Below are 15,713 nucleotides of genomic sequence, written 5' to 3' on the forward strand. Positions count from 1 at the left end.
TAAATTTGGTCACTATTTATATGAAATTTAAAAAATAAAGTTTTCATTGCCCATGGAAGCCATTAGGTAGGCAACTTGTCTGTTCCATTGCCCAGGATATTCATTTACTTGTATAGATAGGTACCAGACAGGCAGATTTTAAGTTAAGCTTGATGATGCAAGCATGACTTAAGAAAAATCAAGACACTTTCATAAGCTTTGTTCATGATGTTTTACATCCTCCGAAAAATAAGAAACCCCTCAGTGAGGTAGCTGATAGGGCCACTTGAATCGAGAGAAATGCAATGACATCGACCACTGTAAATTAATTTTCGACCGCTGCTAATGTGAACTACCAGATAAGACTGTTCATTGCGTTTACATCAGTGAGAACAGAATGATTTGTTGAGTTGATGACAGTTCAAGAGTTATATTTAATTGATTTTTGTATCATGCTACTTATTGCCACATTAGAACATTAAAAATGGTGTTGTCTTCTGTCTAAAGTCGATAGTTGTTGGACATTAATCAATTCCTGTTACCAGCATTCCATTTCAATCGATGCAATTACTCTCATCTTTGCTGAGAGTCTTCTTACATATACATCTACATCTACATTTATACTCCGCAAGCCACCCAACAGTGTGTGGCGGAGGGCACTTTATGTGCCACTGTCATTACCTCCCTTTTCTGTTCCAGTCGCGTATGGTTCGCGGGAAGAACGACTGCCGGAAAGCCTCCGTACGCGCTCGAATCTCTCTAATTTTACATTCGTGATCTCCTCGGGAGGTATAAGTAGGGGGAAGCAATATATTCGATACCTCATCCAGAAACGCACCCTCTCGAAACCTGGCGAGCAAGCTACACCGCGATGCAGAGCGCCTCTCTTGCAGAGTCTGCCACTTGAGCTTGCTAAACATCTCCGTACCGCAATCACTCTTACCAAATAACCCTGTGACGAAACGCGCCGCTCTTCTTTGGATCTTCTCTATTTCCTCTGTCAACCCGATCTGGTACGGATCCCACACTGATGAGCAATACTCAAGTATAGGTCGAACGAGTGTTTTGTAAGTCACCTTCTTTGTTGATGGACTACATTTTCTAAGGACTCTCCCAATGAATCTCAACCTGGTACCCGCCTTACCAACAATTTGATCATTCCAATTCAAATCGTTCCGCACGCATACTCCCAGATATTTTACAGAAGTAACTGCTACCAGTGTTTGTTCCGCTATCATATAATCGTACAATAAAGGATCCTTCTTTCTATGTATTCGCAATACATTACATTTGTCTATGTTAAGGGTCAGTTTCCACTACCTGCACCAAGAGCCTATCCGCTGCAGGTCTTCCTGCATTTCGCTACAATTTTCTAATGCTGCAACTTCTCTGTATACTACAACATCATCCGCGAAAAGCCGCATGGAACTTCCGACACTATCTACTAGGTCATTTATATATATTGTGAAAAGCAATGGTCCCATAACACTCCCCTGTGGCACGCCAGAGGTTACTTTAATGTCTGTAGACGTCTCTCCGTTGAGAACAACATGCTGTGTTCTGTTTGCTAAAAACTCTTCAATCCAGCCACACAGCTGGTCTGATATTCCTTAGGCTCTTACTTTGTTTATCAGGCGACAGTGCGGAACTGTATCGAACGGCTTTCGGAAGTCAAGGAAAATGGCATCTACCTGGGAGCCTGTATCTAATATTTTCTGGGTCTCATGAACAAATAAAGCGAGCCGTCTCACACGATCGCTGTTTCCGGAATCCATGTTGATTCCTACAGAGTAGATTCTGGGTTTCCAGAAATGACATGACACGCGAGCAAAAAATATGTTCTAAAATTCTACAAAAGATCGATGTCAGAGATATAGGCCTATAGTATTGCGCATCTACTCGACGACCCTTCTTGAAAACTGGAACTACCTGTGCTCTTTTCCAATCATTTGAAACCTTTTGTTCCTCTAGAGACTTGCGGTACACGGCTGTTAGAAGGGGGGCAAGTTCTTTCGCGTATTCTGTGTAGAATCGAATTGGTATCCCATCAGGTCCAGTGATTTCAGTTTCTTTTCTATTCCTTGGGCACTTATTTCAATGTCAGCCATTTTTTCGTTCGTGCGACGATTTAGAGAAGGAACTGCAGTGCGGTCTTCCTCTGTGAAACAGCTTTGGAAAAAGGTGTTTAGTATTTCAGCTTTACGCGTGTCATCCTCTGTTTCAATGTCATTATCATCCCAGAGTGTCTGGATATGCTGTTTCGATCCACTTACTGATTTAACGTAAGATCAGAACTTCCTAGGATTTTCTGTCAAGTCGGTATATAGAATTTTACTTTCTAATTCACTGAACGCTTCACGTATAGCCATCCTTACCCTAACTTTGACATCGTTTAGCTTCTGTTTGTCTAAGAGGTTTTGGCTGCATTTAAACTTGCAGTGAAGCTCTCTTTGCTTTCGTAGTAGTTTCCTAACTTTGTTGTTGAACCACGGTGGGTCTTTCCCCTCCCTCACAGTTTTACTCGGCACTTATCTGTCTTAAACGCATTTTACGATTGCCTTGAACTTTTGCTATAAACACTCAACATTGTCAGTGTCGGAACAGGAATTTTCGTTTTTATCTGTTAGGTAGTCTGAAATCTGCCTTCTATTACTCTTGCTAAACAGATAAACCTTCCTCCCTTTTTTTTATATTCCTATTTACTTCCATATTCAGGGATGCTGGAACGGCCTTATGATCACTGATTCCCTGTTCTGCGCTTACAGAGTCGAAAAGTTCGGGTCTGTTTGTTATCAGTAGGTCCAAGATGTTGTCTCCGCGAGTTGGTTCTCTGTTTAATTGCTCGATGTAATTTTCGGATAGTGCACTCTGTCCCTACCACCCGTCCTAAACATCTGAGTGTCCCAGTCTATGTCTGGTAAATTGAAATCTCCACCTAAGACTATAACATGCTGCGGAAATTTATGTGAAATGTATTCCAGATTTTCTCTCAGTTGTTCTTCCACTAATGCTGCTGAGTCGGGAGGTCGGTAAAAGGAGCCAATTATTAACCTAGCTCGGTTGTTGAGTGTAACCTCCACCCATAATAAGTCACAGAAACTATCCACTTCTACTTCACTACAGGAAAACCGCTACTAACAGCGACAAACACGCCACCAACGGTTGCATGCAATCTATCCCGACAGGGATGTGGATCCCTGGGAGCTCCACTGCCTTGGTCAGCTGTGCTAGGTTTCTCAGCTGAGGATCCATCGTGCTAACACCCTGATTGAAGTGATCCTACAGATTCTCGATTGGGTTTTAATCAGGAGAGTTGGGTGGCCAGGGCAGTATGGTAAACTCATCCTGATGTTCTTGGAACCATGCCCCAACATTGCGAGCTGTGTGACACATTGCGTTATCTTGCTGGTACTTGCCTTCAAGCTGAGGAAAAACAAAGAGCATGTAAGGATCGACATGGCCCCCAAGGGTATATGCACGCTTATGTTGATCCATTGTGCCTTCCAGAATGACGAGATCACGCAGGGAACTCCACAAAATCATTTCTGAGACCATAATGCTCCCTCCTGCACCCTGGACGCTTCTAACGATTGTTGTAGTGGGTTTGCTTTCAGATGTTTCACGCTATACATACCAATGGCCATCTATCTGATGGAGTATAAAACGTGAATCATCTGAAAAGGACACCTGTTGCCAGGCAGAGGACGTCCAGTTGCTGTATTGACGTGCAAATTCCAGCCTTCGTCGCCAGTGTACAACAGTTAGGATTGGTGCATGAACCAGGCACCTCTTGTGGAGGGCCATAAACAGCAATGTTTGCTGAATAGTCGTTGAGGAGACACTGTTGATAGCCCTTTGGTTCATCTGAGCTATCAGTTGCTCAACAGTTAGACGTCAACTCGCCCATACACAACTAACAACTGCTATTCAACCCCGTCAGCCATGGCAAGTGGTGCTCCACATTTGCCTCAGCGCTGGTTTTTCTTAGCGCCATTTCGCCATGCACAGTATAGTTTAGCCAAGATGGTACACAAACGGTTTACAAACTTAACTAATTCAAAAATGCTTCCACCCTTGGCCTGAAAGCCAATGATCATGCCCTTATGGATGTCAGATAAATTGCTCTGTTCCCGTATTTCGAAAATGACTCCACCATTTTCCACTTCCCATTGACAAACTTTAAATACTCTCAACTGCTAGTGCTGCCACCTGCCGTGTGTGACTGTTTATTGCACGTTGGCTTTGCACATATGCGGTTGTCACATTCATGTGACTGGGCCATGTATATAATATTTCAGCGATCGTTACCTCAGTGCATCACTACTGCTCTCGTAGATGTAGATACACTAAAGTGTGTTGCCGCTTGTTCACGTTAGCAGCGGTCAGAAATCCCTTACCGTCGATGTCATCTGATCTCTATCGCTTCAAGTAGTATCATCAGTTACCTCGTCATAAGTTTGCTTATAGTATGCACATAATACGTCCACAGCTAACACATACTTCAGAAAATCGTGTATACTGTAAGGTGTACACTATATTCTACAGAAAGACTTACCATGTGCAGTATGGGGAATCTGATTGCCCCATCAATCAAACTTTGTTTCTTAGCAGATTCGATAACAGTATGTCGAGCAAAGCAATTATGGAAGTCGTCACATGTCCAAAAAAACAGACGCCACACGTAACTGATTTTCCTCAACGGCCAACAGATCCACCTTCTTCAGTGCAGATGCACAATTACGTATGACCTCCTGCGGTAATCTCCGAGTAGTGAGCATGGAGGACATGGACAGGGATTGTGGATAGGTGGCACTTGGCGGGCGTGTGGGTTGGCTGAGAGGAATGCCAAAATAGCCCGCACAGTTGTGATAAACACTGTGTCCGGGTGGTGCAGTGTTCAACGCAACTGCCTAATTAGCAGAAGATCCCAGGTTCTATTCCTGGTCTGGCACACATTTTCACTCATTGCTTCTGATTCTGCACCAAGAACCGATGCAACTGACATGAATAGTTCGTTTCCTTTCCCTTCTCCCTCTCCACATTGAGTTTACAATTTACTTATAATGCATCACTATTGCGGGTATTGCATGGTGTCTATTCTTTCGAATTTGTCTGAAAGAACAGACACCACACATTCATATAATTTACAGATAACTCGTTACATTTGGAATACGATACAACGTCTGAAATAAAATTTAAATTTATATCTTGTATGTGAGCAGCCGCCCCTCCCCCGCCCCCCCCCCCCCCCCCACCGCCCTATGAACCATGCCATGGACCTTGCTGTTGGTGGGGAGGCTTGCGTGCCTCAGTGATACAAATAGCCGTACTGTACGTGCAAACACACCGGAGTGGTATCTGTTGAGAGGCCAGACAAACGTGTGGTTCCTGAAGAGGGGTAGCAGCCTTTTCAGTATTTGCAGGGGCAACAGTCTGGCTGATTGACTGATCTGGCCTTGTAACAATAACCAAAACGGCCTTGTTGTGCTAGTACTGCGAACGGCTGAACGCAAGGGGAAACTACGAGTACAGCCGTAATTTTTCCTGAGGGCATGCAGCTTTACTGCGTGGATAAATGATGATAGCGTCCTCTTGTGTAAAATATTCCAGAGGTAAAATAGTCCCCCATTCGGATCTCCGGACGGGGACTACTCAAGAGGATGCCGTTAGCAGGAGAAAGAAAACTGGCGTTCTACGGATCGAAGCGTGGAATGTCAGATCCCTTAATTGGGCATGCAGAAAATTTAAAAAGGGAAATGGATAGCTTAAAGTTAGATATAGTGGGAATTAGTGCAGTTCGATGGCGGGAGGAACAAGATTTCTGGTCAGGTGAATACAGGGTTATAAATACAAAATCAAATAGGGTTAATGCAGGAGGAGGTTTAATAATGAATAAAAATATAGGCGTGCAGGTAAGCTACTACAAATAGCATAGTGAACGCATTATTGTGGCCAAGATAAACACGAAGCACACGTCTACCACAGTAGTACAAGTTTATATGCCAACTAGCTCCGCAGACGATGAAGAGCTTCATGAGATAAAACAAATTATTCAGATAATGAAAGGAGACGTAAATTTAATAGTCATGGGTGACTGGAACTCTATAGTAGGAAAAGGAAGAGAAGGAAACGTAGTAGGTGAATATGGAATGGGAGTAAGGAATGAAAGAGGAAGCCGCCTGGTAGAATTTTGCACAGAGCATAACTTAATCATAGCTAACACTTGGTTCAAGAATCATGAAAGAAGGTTGTATACATGGAAGAGGCCTGGAGATACTGGAAGGTTTCAGATAGATTATATAATGCTAAGAGAGATTTTTAGGAACCAGGTTTTAAATTGTAAGACATTTCCAGGGGGAGATGGGGACTCTAACCACAGTCGATTGGTTATGAACTGTAGATTCAAACTGAAGAAACTGAAAAAAAGGTGGCAATTTGATGACACAGGATCTGGATAAACTCACAGAATCAGCGGTTGCAGAGAGTTTCAGGGAGAGCATTAGGGAAAGATTAACAGAAATGGGGGAAATAAATACAGTAGAAAAAGAATGGGTAGCTTTGAGGGATGAAATAGTAAAGGCAGCAAAGGATCAAGTAGGTAAAAAGACGAGGAGTGCTCAGAGTCATTTGAACAATTTTTTTAAATGTCAGGAAGTCGGTCCTGAAAGTATTTGTATGGAGTGTAGCCATGGTTCGAAGTGAAACATGGAAAAAGAAGTAGTTTGGACAAGAAGAGAATAGAAGCTTTCGAAATGTGGTGCTACAGAAGAATACTGAATATTAAATGGGTAGATCAGATAACTAATGAGGAGGTATTAAATAGAATTGGGGGGAAGGTAAATTTGTGGCACAACTTGACTAGAAGAAGGGATAGGTTTGTAGGATATGTTCTGAGGCATCAAGGAATCACCAATTTAGTATTAGAGGGCAGTGGGGAGGTAAAAATCGTAGAGGGAGACCAAGAGATGAACACATTAAGCAGATTCTGAAGGATGTAGGTTGCAGTAGGTACTGGGAGGTGATGAAGCTTGCACAGGATAGAGTAGCATGGAGAGCTGCATCAGACCAGTCTCTGGACTGAAGACCACAACAAAAACAAGTGAGCAGGAAAAGTACAACTACATTTTACACATATATTACCGTCCACTGTGTCACTGTGCACTACATAAAACCCAATAAAAATCCTACATTGGCTTTGACTTTGTCATCCTATAACACAGAGTTACAATAATCATGATCAATGACTGAGTAACTCTACACTGCTGTCAGCGAGGAAAACGTTGATGCTGACGCTTTACAAACGGGCCTTGGCCTTGGCCCGAGGTGTAGGAGTTTTGACTTATTACAGTCGTTCCTTCTGTTCCTGGTGATGCGATGGTGATGTGGCCTCACTGTGTGCTATGTCCTCTCGTTGTCCGGTGTCTGTCCTGTCCTGACTACTAGCACGCAGGCATACTAGTGGACTTCGATGTTTTAGGTCTTCTTTGTCTCGCGAGAGACGTTCTGCAGCGCAGTCTGCAGGTCTGCAGACAGCTTCCTCGTGCCGTCAGGAACCTCGTTCCTCAGCCGCACGACTGCGTCGTCTAGGATGTATTCCCAGTCGCGCGGCGTGAAGACCGGGTTCGTGTTGATGGTGTTGAGATCTTTATTGGTGACGAACTCGAGAGGAATTTCCCGATGCCCGCCACGTATCTCCAACGCCCTGTGTGGGAGCGACGGCTTCCGTTCCCCTTCCACCTGGGCGAAGAGGTACGGGTTCTTTTGGGCGTTGAAGCGCCCATCCCGTAACATGGTGGCAATCTTCTTCAGCACGTTTGGCATGTTCGTGCTGCCCGGGAAGGGTATGATGTCCGTGCGAAGATTGCCATCCTCTTCTTGCTTCCCCTTCTGTGTTGCCTTCCCGCCTGGAGTTGGGGAAGGGGAGGACGGCGCCACGTCCATGGGTGTCCCCGGTCTCCTGTATTGCTACAGGTTCCGGGGCGACGTCCGTTTGAGTGGCCACGTCCTTCTGCGACGGTGGGTCCGTCTGCGTGACGGCGTCCATCCCCACCGTGCGCACCGCAGGGGAGGCGGGCGCGGGGGCGAGAACCATCTTCTTGTTCAGAACCCGCAGCTCCTCGCGCAGCTGCTGGAGCTGACGATGAACTGCGACAACTTCTTCTTTGAGCGCGGCCCGTTCTGCCGCAAAGGCGGCTTGGAGGTCGGCCATGGCGTCGTCAGTGGCGGCTTCGTGTCGGCGCGGCTCGCACCCCTCGCCAGAGCGGGGGGGCAGGGCGGCCGTCGTGGCGCTTGACACCGCCGCAGCGCGTGGTACGGCGGGCTGACGACGTGACTCCCTGAGGTAGCTGCAGCTACGCGAGTTGGCGGCTTGTGGCCCGCCGCAGTTCGCGCAGCTGCTGGCCACCCCACGAGGCTTCGTGCAATTGCGCGTGTCGTGAGCCGCCGCGCACTTCAAGCACGCGACGACGTTCTTGCAATCACGCGCAGTATGGCCCAGCTGCTGGCACTTGTAGCACTGCTGAATCTTGCTCTTCTGCTGAGTGCGCTTGCGCTTTGGCTGCCGTTGGCGGCTGCTGTTTTTCCCCATCGCATGGATGAGAATTTCCAGTGCGGCTGCAATCTGCTTCCCTTTCCGTCCAGCCATGGCGTTGTGCTAGTGGCGTTGGCGTGCGCGAGCGACGGTAACGATGTGAGCCGCAGCGAGTCGAGCAGCGGAGTGAGGAAAACGTTAAAGCCATTGATTGTACACACAATTACAGACGTCCATCTATATACGAACTAATGAACGTGTTCTTTAGAGCAATTCTCATCACTTTCTAAAAGTGTTACTAATGCAAACTCTTTGAGTTCGAATAGTGTCTTTTATGCCGTTTTCCGACATGCAAGTAAAGTGATGCTTATCGAATTTGCGTGTGAAAACCAAGATTATTATTTAGCATCGAAATACCCAGATTCCTGTGCTGGTCCTCTTTTGCTATACTACTCAAAGTTGAAGTAACGCCATTAGCAATTATCCCCGAGCAAAATGAATTAATAGCTCTTGTGTAAAAATATATTGGACTGTCATGACTATGGATGCCGCCAATATAACTGAAGGTATTAATCTGTCATTTTTTTCTAGACAAAGTGGCCATAGTGGACATAGCAAATATGGCTGAATACAACTAACTCTCTTATTAGTTGTTTGGGAATGCAAGTTGTCATCATGCTAATGGTGACTGGGAAAACAGTGCGGCTGCAATCTGCTTCCCTTTCCGTCCAGCCATGGCGTTGTGCTAGTGGCGTTGGCGTGCGCGAGCGACGGTAACGATGTGAGCCGCAGCGAGTCATCATGGAAAACGGTACTACTATTTCTTTTCAACGATTCTTTTATGTGTATGCCTCAACAAACGCTGGATAAAAGGAACGGATTCATTCCTGTACAGCAGATAAGATTGAGCAGACGGCGTTGGAAGTATGAGCACTCAGTGAAGTGCGTTGCCAACCTGTAACGCCCAGGCATCCCTGCCAGCGAGGCGGCCATTGTTGTCCCAGAAGACGTGCTGCTCGTGTGGACAAATGACGACTCGCAGTGACTGGCGCGGCCAAGGGAGCGTCACCAGCCTGTTCGCGCCGCCAGCGCCGCCACAGGCCGCCGCGGCTGGCGCGTGAAGCTGCTCCTTGAGGTGGCGAAGTGATGCGGACATTAACGATGTCCTCTCGCATCCTAAAGTCCGGATCACAGTGTCACTGCAAGCGAGCTAAGGGTAACTTTGTTTTATTTGACAGAGGAAACCAAGTCGATACAACTATTCACATTGTTTTCTCCCGTTATTATTATTATTATTATTATTAACACTTCTTGAAGTTTCATTCACATACAGGTATACTTCATGATGTTTAACTATATATTGCTATAAATTGTACATTATTTTGCACATGGTGTTACTCACATTAAGCAGTTTCATTGGTTTCTAATACATATAGCCGAGAATGTTGTCCCACACATCTAATTATTATTTGCTTATCTAAACACTGATGAGCCAAAACAAAAGACGAGCTTTAGGACTCAAAACGGCAGGAATCCTGGGTGGCATGTATTCGACAAGTCCTTGGTAGGTTTAAAGAGGTATGTAGTTCCTCATATGTATAGACAATTTACGCAATTTATGTAAATTTCGATCCAGTGATTTAGTAGGCACGTGACTAGATGACAAATTTCCATTGATCCACTTTCCAGTCTCAATAAAGTGGTGCCCGCTGCAGTCGTAATCGACGATGTCATTGTGTCAACGTTAGAACATGTAGTGATCGTCTGCTGCAGAGTCCATGTTCAACAATGTGTGCTGAACTCTAGGCTCTGAACCACTTGTACTGCCCTAGCGTTGTACTCTTGTCATCAGACCTCCCACAGATCGATGCATATTCTGCTTTACAGAGCAGGCAAGCCCATATCCTTCACATTTAGTGATGAGGTGTGGACGTCCAGCACCTTGTCATCTACTCACTGTTTCACCATCATTAAACCACTTCCCTCAAGTGCTCGCAATTGAAGGATGCAGACACCTGGCCAGCATCGCCGTTTCCGAAACGGCCTTTCCAAGGTGCTGGGCTAAAACAATAATCCTTTGTCAAAGTCTCTTTTGTCAGTGGATTTCCCCATTTGGGGCTCATATCACTGCTAGAGTGATTCATCATTTCCTCGCCCTCAAATGACAAGGGTGCCTGGGCTTGACTGTGAGCAGGCAAAGCAAGCCAGTGCTATTCCTGTAATATCTGATCCATATGATTACGATCTGTCTCTAACTTGGCGATTTGTCCTCTGGGTTGAGTGTGGTATCACTCTTCATTTAACTGCTGTGAGATGATTTACTTTCACAACTCTACCTATCTTGTAGTCACCTGGATATGCACCTGCTGTCCAAGGTAGTGGATGGGCAGATTCGCCAACTCTTGTCCCTTGCCATAGAAAAGGCATGCAGACTGCCGGAAGTAGCCCCACAACAGTGGGATCCTGGTATCTTCATGTAGTTGTATTGTTGGGTTGCCCCATGGACGGTGCAAGGCGAACTTCAGGAACCAATTATGCACCCTCTGCAGCCGTCCAACGTGCGTGGGAACAGCGTTTCCCCACCCCATGCAGCATATTGCTGCAGTGATTGAACCAGTATGATGTTGTAGTGTGGAGACATCATCGCCTCTGGGCTAAGAAGAGGGTACAGGACGCAGAGCTAGCCCAGCCTCCTGTTACTGATGTCTTGGGTGGGGGAGGGGGGAGCAAGGTCAGATGCCTATCCAGGGCCACCACCAGATATTTGCCCATCCAGCACCATTGGATGGGACTTGGGTGGCAAGTCAGGGCACAGCTTCTTCCTCATATACACATAGTACCTGTCTCCCAGTAGCATCAAATTCCAGTCACCATACAATTCAAGGGCATCACAGCCAACCTGGAGACAGCGGCACATCATCTTAGCATTACTGCTGCGACTAAACAACAGCATGTCATCAGAACATATAGAGCCAATTGTATGCAAACCTCTTTGCAAACACGAGACATGTATAGTCAGAACAACAAAGAGAGCGAGTATTGATCCCTGTAGTACCACTGCATGTATCAACCACTGTGTTAACCTGCACAGAAAGTTTGTACACGAGGCCATCATGCTATACGAAATCAAATGTACAGGAGCACCTAAGAGTGCCATCCCAAGGTACTTGCAGCGCTCCAGGGCTCACAGAGCTTGTTCCACAAGCTGCAGCAGCTGATGTGATGTCAAATGCCCCCTCTGGAAGCCACACAGAAGGATATTTGCTGGACAGCAAGGCATTGTTGAATATGGGTGCCAGTGTTTGGTGAACCTCAAGAGGTAGCTGTTTTAGTGTGCATTGTGGACTACATCAGTACCTGCTGCCTTCTTTGGATTGAGGCGCTGAAGCATTGCCCAACTGCCCCACTGTGACTTGCTCGATCACATCATCTTCAGCCCTATGACTGGAACCTCTCATAGCCACTTCCCCACAAAGCCCATATGCTCATGGTCGACGGGGTCGGCCATAGACATAAAATTAGCTGAAAAGGTGTCAGCCAAGGTACTGGCCTTGGCATACAGATCACAGGTGACATCTGCAGTGGCAGGATCTGTTGTTTGTGATGCAGGAATCTCTTGACCACTCATTAGGCGGTGTAATCCACTGCACTGTGTGTAGTCACCAGGCCAGCCAACTCACAGCTGCAATGTTCATCTACGGATGCCTTAATGTCTCATCACAGCTGCCTGATAGGCCTCTCGGTTGTTGGGTGAGCTGTCACTCGTGAAAGAGTTGATTCATCCATTTGATGATAATCAGGATGTGGGTTGGGAACTGCCACAAGAAGTCTTGTGGCCTCTGCAGTCACCTGGGCATGATTACATCTGCCACTGTCAGCATCTGAGAGGTGAGATGAATCAGAGCCTAATCTGCCCCATAACAGCTAGGTCAAATCGTTTTTCAGTGTCGAAAAACTGTGCTCTGAAGTTTTGCCAATCCAGTTCAAGGAGGTGGCGTCATCTCCTGGGCTCACTGCACTACAGACACCTATTTTGAATATCATCAGAAGTTGATTGGATGATAAGATGCAGCACATCGATATGAAGGTGAATATTGGGTGACACCCATGGGGATGGCAATGTCCAGGAGGTCTGGCTGGCTTTGGCAGATGTAAATTATGGGGTTGTATGGCCCCAGGACGATTGCATCATGCCTCTGAGTGACATGCAGAACGCGCCAGTCACTGTTATTGGTGACCCACGAGTTATCCACTGTGTGCTTCACATTGAAATCACCAGCAATAACAAAATTTCCTTGCATCAACAGCTGCCCATTGAAGTCTGCTACTTCCACTGCACCTCAGGGTCGTCAATGGCCTACAATACGGCAATGAGTTGATTGAAGTGTTGATGACAACACCAGCACCCACCACAGTAGTCAGTGCTGGGAATTGCACCTAATGATGTTGCAGCGATGTCTTGACAAAGACCATTGCTGTCACCCTGTTGGTGCAGTAGCAGCAGTAGGTGGCTTCCTGCACATTGATCCTAGTTCTGAAATGAGTTTCGCAGAAAAGATAGATTTCAGTAGCCTCATCATGGAGAAATTTGGTGAAACTCACTATCTTGGTTATCTCATCCCAGTCACAAATGGTTTAGCCATGGACAGGGGTGTTATCCATGAGGCTGCTGGTGTTGAACTTGGTGATGGCCTGGAAGGCTATGAAGACTGAAAACATTATCATCTCTGACAGTTGATGGATGAGCACCTTCAGGGACTGCATGAACAATCGATGCTCATCTGCTTTGCTGCCACCAGCGATTCCATTATCATGCAAGTTGGGAGTGGTGCTGAGGGCCACCACTATGGCTGAATGCAGATGGGCTCAATTGGCTCACTTCTGGACAGCACACCCATAATGCTGGAATGTTGGGGGAGGAGGGACATCCTGGGGAACCGGTTGTCAAGTTCGCAAACACATTTCAGATGCACCAGCGCTTTGATGTGCTCCTGGCTGGCCCTAGCCTTTGAGGTGCTGGGCTAGGGATGGTGGATGTGTTGGTGCCATCTGCTGAAGGGAATGGGTGGGAGCAGCTGCATATTTCTGGGTTGTGCTGCCTTACTGCATAGCTTGACAACTGTCTGCTTAAAGCTGCAGCAGCCACAATAACTCGAAATATGTGGCTCACTGTAGTAACAGCACAGTCATTGTTTATTCTCTTGGTTTAGAGCAGTCCTTGCTCTGATGTGATTCAGCATACTTGATGTGCTGGACTAGCTCTGTACAACAGCAGGCCCCATGGTCGAGGCCCTGACACATGAAGCACCATGCCAATGGACCCTTGGCTCATAGAGGCTTCACTGCCACCTGAATGTGGGCAACCGACTCCACTTGGAAGATGTTGCGGTTCTTTATGTTGTCCACGCCGACAATGAGGAGCAGCGAAATGTCATTGTGGGTCTTGGCGCTTTCATGTATGATTCAGAAAGCTAGCTAAATCCGAGTTCTTCCAGCTCTTTGAAGTGATCTGGGAACATCTTAATGGGAAGATAATGGCAGACCACCTTCAAAAGCGTTAGGGACTCTGACGAATCAGCGGAGTAGTGAAGTCTTTTCTTGGTGGTGAGGTCCACAATCCTGCATTAATCATCGCTGGGGCAGGCTGTGACTTTGTGAAGGTCATGTTCCGAGACAGATGGGGAGTGATAAGGCTACACCCTTGATCTTGGTCTGGAACGACTTGAAGTTCTTTGTCCACTGTATAGTTATGAGTGGCAGAGGAAGAGCCTTCATTGCCCCTGGTGTGGTATCACACTCACGTTGCCAGCTTGGGTGCACTAGCAGATGATGTAGCACCAGACTGTGGTGTGGAAGCGTCCTTAGCTGCAGTAGTAGGTTGCCTTTTTGAGACTTGGACCATCTCCATCTGCCCCTCTTGTGTCCCATTCTCGGAGATGGGCTCCATGAGGAAGTCCAGGTTCACTTCTAGTGTAACAGTGCAGCACTGTTGCGGCCCCCCTCATGTGTGGAGTCGCCAGTTGTTATTGTTGCAGTGCTGTCGGTAACTGTGGGAGCAGATTTGCAAACTTATTCACTAATATTTGTAACGCTCTTTCATTGTGGCCAGCGTTTTCAGGGCTGCTATCTTCGATGGAAGATGGCCAACAAATGGGGGAATCCATTATATTACTAGAATATCCGTTGACATTGGAGAAAATGGTAAAATGTCATCACAGTGTTGTTGTCCAGCTGTAGCAAAGTGATGATCAACAGTATCCATCAGTGTAGACATGAACCCAACCACTTCTGCAGATTGTTTATGATTATGCTGGCACTGAGCTTGTGAAGCCGGACGTCCATACAATAATTGTCTGTGTGCTCATAAAGGCATGTCCAAATCTCATTCTCCATGCAACTGATGGAACACACTCTTCAGAATAGCGATACACCACATACCGTGCTTCATCATATCGATTTACACATATCGGCATCTCAGCTTGGAAGGATTTCCCATTTGTCTTTGCTCAGCTTATATATTTTCCTAACCATATTGTGATAGACAATGTTCAGAAAGTTTTGGCTCTTCAGCATAATAAAATTTACATCTCTGGAAATCAATAATATCCTAACACTTGCTGGTAGCTCACAATTTTAGTTTATAATTATATGAGGAACAAATTTGGTAGTGGAGTTATTCTATCAAACTGAACAATAATTTCGTTTAACTTTATGACAGTAAAAGTAACAGAGTTCAATGTGTTATTTGGTTGATGCAATGTATACCTATGTAGTGGTTTACCATGTTTCATCTAGATTTATCAGATTCTCAGTTTTCCTAATGTTATTAATTTCTTAATCAGTACTTCATTTGTATCATAAAATCTACTATCTGCAACAGAAAATTTAGAGCAACAAATGTATAACATCAAATCTGAGAAATAAACCAGGTGAAATATTCATATAACAAAAATATTTCCAGGCGGGTGAAAACTAAAGTTATGGATTATTTTGCAGTTAACCACTCTTCAAATAAAAGAAACTGATTACTGGAAAGAGAGAAATTAGACAATATGAATAAATTAGGTTACTTTAGAAAGTGCTGAGAGTGCAATTTCAATGTTTGTACTGTATCTGCAATTTAAATAAAATATCTTCATAGATAAAAATCTTCGCTACTGTTGTTATTCTGTGCTCAGTTGTCTTCAGTTATTTTTCAATTTAA

Source organism: Schistocerca nitens, chromosome 2 (assembly GCF_023898315.1).
Source record: "Schistocerca nitens isolate TAMUIC-IGC-003100 chromosome 2, iqSchNite1.1, whole genome shotgun sequence".
Lineage (NCBI taxonomy): Eukaryota > Metazoa > Arthropoda > Insecta > Orthoptera > Acrididae > Schistocerca > Schistocerca nitens.